The sequence below is a fragment of the Belonocnema kinseyi genome, chromosome 5 (assembly GCF_010883055.1).
Source record: "Belonocnema kinseyi isolate 2016_QV_RU_SX_M_011 chromosome 5, B_treatae_v1, whole genome shotgun sequence".
NCBI lineage: Eukaryota > Metazoa > Arthropoda > Insecta > Hymenoptera > Cynipidae > Belonocnema > Belonocnema kinseyi.
The window spans coordinates 71,600,493-71,604,498 of NC_046661.1; positions in this window are offsets into that span (position 1 = coordinate 71,600,493).

Consider the following 4,006-nt stretch of genomic DNA (forward strand, 5'->3'; position numbering starts at 1 on the left):
GTCTCGCGTGGTTACTTATTCTTTGCACTTAGAATGCTTGAATCAAACTTTATGAAAAAAATCTTTTTTAAATCCCAGTATTTGTATGCATCTTCACATTCTGAATTTTCCATGTAATTAAGTGTGTATAGTTAAAAATCAAATTGCACTGCCCCGCGTTGTTTTGCTAAAAATATTACGTATCTCGCGTATTTTGGCTTTATATGGAAATTTCTGATTCTTTTATATCAATTAACAAAATTAATTAAAAACGAGGAGTTTTTCCATTCAGAACTTTAAAGGAATGATACAGGAACTTAAAACGCTGTAATTTTTCTAAAAACTTTTCCACATATTTTATTTCGTTCGGCCCAAAATTTGAATTTTCTTCTTTTTCATAATATTTTTGTTAAATAAAGCCAAAATGACAAGTCCTATCAAAAAATATTTCAAATAAATTTTGAAGGAATTTTTTAAAGCTGCAACACTTTTCTGAATTTTTTTCCGCATCTCATGTCGTTTGGCGCAACATTTGAGTTTTCTATTTTTTCATAGTATTTTTAAAAAACAAAACGAAAATATTAAGTCTTATCTAATATTCTTTAAAACCTTTTACTTATTTGCCGTCGTTTGAAATATTGAAATACACTAGCCGTCCAACAAGACGACCTCCGGCAAGACGACCCGCTCAACATGACGACGGGTGAACGCTCAACGAAACGACGGCGGAGGCCGTACCTCTATCCCCTCCACTTTCTTCTCTGCAATGCACGAGACCTTATGTTTCACTTAATAAATAAGTTCGCTCTACACCGCACACGCTCTAAGCGCAAAATAGTGGGTCCCCCCTCACGCCGTCGTCTTGCCGGACGGTGAAATTTCCGTGTTCGTCGTCTTATTGGACGGCTAGTGTATACTTGAAACAAAAATATAATTTTCGAAGGATAAACCATAACCGTGGGTCAAACAATGCTGGTTAACAAACTAGTTCTTTCTTTTAGTACCTAAAAAAGTGTGACAAAGCCCGATTTGATCCGTTAAATCTTTTAGAGTAATCGTGTTTACGGGCGGACGGACGGTTTCTCAAAACGTGGAGATCCGTTAAAAAACTATGGTGTTAAATTTCATAAAAGCCTAATGCTTTCTCAATCATGAGTTATGAAAACGTAATAAATAATGTAAAGAACTTCGAGATGCAAAACTTCTTAATTTTTAGTCATGCAAGAAACGAAAAAAGAAGAATTCGTTAACATTGTAACACTAAAAATAATCTGAAACTTTGTTATAACTTTCTTTTTGATAGGATGCGTATTTATTGTTTTATTTGTCCAAAACTGCATTAAAAATAAAAAAATGATACTTTTGGATAAGCGACACAGACTTCCAATAATAAATTATTTAATAATAAAAATCAGTTACTATTTTTTTCTTAGCTCGTGTCGTTTTTTTCGAAAATTTAATTTTTTACATTTTGAACGATATTTTTCACGATTAAGAAAAACTGCGAATTCTATCAAAAAACTATTTGAAAAATGTGTAGCTCTCTCTTAGTTAAACAACTTCCGTCCGTTTTTTTGTAGTTTTCGTCGCTTGACTAAAAATATAATTTTTTTTTATTTTTAATGCAGTTTTTCACAAATAAAACAAAAACTACGCCCCCATAAAAAATAAGAAATAACAAATTTTTAGATCATTCTCAGTATAATAATTAGAATGAATTCATCTTTATTCGTATCTCGCATAGTTGCGCATGAAATGGAATTTTTTATTATTTTGTGTGCGATCAAAATTTGAATTTTTCGACTTTTAAGAAAATTCAAATACTTGTAACGATAATCTTGTAGGAATTTTAAAATGAAACGTTTTTCTGCCTTCGACTTTTTTTAATCGAGCGTTGTTTAGCTTAACATTTTCATTTTCGATGGAATTTTAAAATTTTGTAAATACTGTAGCTCTGATATTTTTTTTTTAACGAAAAAGTTCATAGAAATCAATTGTTCGGCTTTCTGAGTTGTGCGACAATCTTATTCTAATGATTAAAAATTGATGCAAGAATATAAAAGATCTGTTGATTCGAAAAGGAATCGATTGACCTATATTTCGGAGCAATCAGAAATATAATACGTAAATCGCTTCAAAAGTTTCCGGTCTTAGATAACCAAGAAATCACACTGAATTATTTTGAGCTGAATCGTGTAGAGAGAGCCCCCAGTACTTTAAGTTTATAAGGTCTTATTTGGGTATTCTCGTGGAATTATATGATAGACATTTCAGTCAGAACAGGGCAGCGCGGAAAGTTTCTTTATCACAACAACGCTTGGTCTCACACGGCCATCGGAACTCTTAAATGTTTAGAGTTTATGCACATGAAACTTTTACCGCATTCACCGTGCAGTCGAGATTTGGCTTCTGCGACTTTTTTGTATTCCCTACGCCTGCGGTTAAAAATCAGCCGAGTGTAAAAAGACTTGAGGTTGCCGATGACGCGGGTTCCACTTTTTTGAATGACGGTATTCTACACAAGGAAGGCTACTCTGAAAAACAATAAACAATGTTAGAAAAAAGTGCTTATTATTTTTAAAATCCGAAGCTTTGAGTGAAGTTTAGATTCCTAAAGCGGAAGCGAGGCTGGATATGCTTTCCAGAATCTTTGCTTCTGTCCCTTGGTATAAACTATCCCATAGATACCCTATGGTTTATAATCAAATTACAATAAAGTCGCTAATGAACCCAGCAGTTGATACGACTACAAACATTCAATAATTTAAAAAATATAGTTTACTATAAATGTTTTTTTAATTAATAGATATACTTTTTTATATTTTTATATGTTATTATACTTTTTAAAATAATTTTTTGCAATGAAATCACCTAAAGTCGGGGGCAAAAGTACGCGACCATCACTCAAAACTGGCTGGACATCTTAAAAAATCTGAAAAAATGCACAGACACTTCTTAAGGTGTATATAATGCAGGGATTTCGATATCCCCTTCCTTCTTAGGTACCTATTGTGGTGAAATAGATACTTTTTTTTTAACATCTTTTATAGGATGGCCACTCTCACTTTGATTCCGAAATATTCGTAAAGGATTATTTCTCGAAATATTAATCGAACTTCACTTTTTTAAAGTGCTCTTTAATCGCGTTACAAAACTGCCCATTTTAAACCATAAAAAAATTCCTATCATTATTTGTTTCCAAGATGATATGTTTGTGGAAAACTATCAGTAATTAGTAAACAATTTCGTATATGGAAATTTGGAAAACTGCATTGCATTGTAGACACCTTAAGAAGCGTTTATGAATTTTTTCAGATTTTTTAATATGTCCAGCCAGTTCTCTACCGTGAGAAATGATGCAGCAAAAAGGAAGACTTTATAGTTCTAGCGAGGAAACCAGCGCGGCAGATCGTACTGCTTTATAGAGCAGTTAGGCAATGTTCGTAGAATGTTAATGTTCAATAAAGTGAGAGATTAAAATAGTTAAGTTCCATAAAAAAACTCAATTTTACTTATTTACGAGAACGTATTGAAAATCGACTTTAGTGTTAGTTTTTCTAGGTATTCAAACAGAAAAGTAATAGAAAATGCAAAGACTTTTATATCTCATTTATATTTCTGTTAAATTCTCCAATTGACAATTAAAATTGTAAAATTCAGACATTGGAAATAAAAGAATTTTTAATGGTTTTCATGAGTTCCTCGTTATTAAATTATCAATGATGAATTCATTAAACTGCATGTCAAAAGTGAATGGATTCTCAACAATCGAAAAATTTAATGAGATTTAAAGATCAAAATGATCAAAATGATAAAATTCAATAGACTCAATTCACAAATTAAGATACAACAGAGTGAATATATTATTATTATTATTACACCATTAAGCCATTTCCCTTTCGGGGTAGGCGTGACTCACTCGGCGGGGGAAAGGAGTAGTGTGGGGATGGGATAGAGATTTTTCAGATTGATCCAGAATTCTCGTGCTATTTATGTAAATAACACGTTCGTTCCGCAACACTGCTCC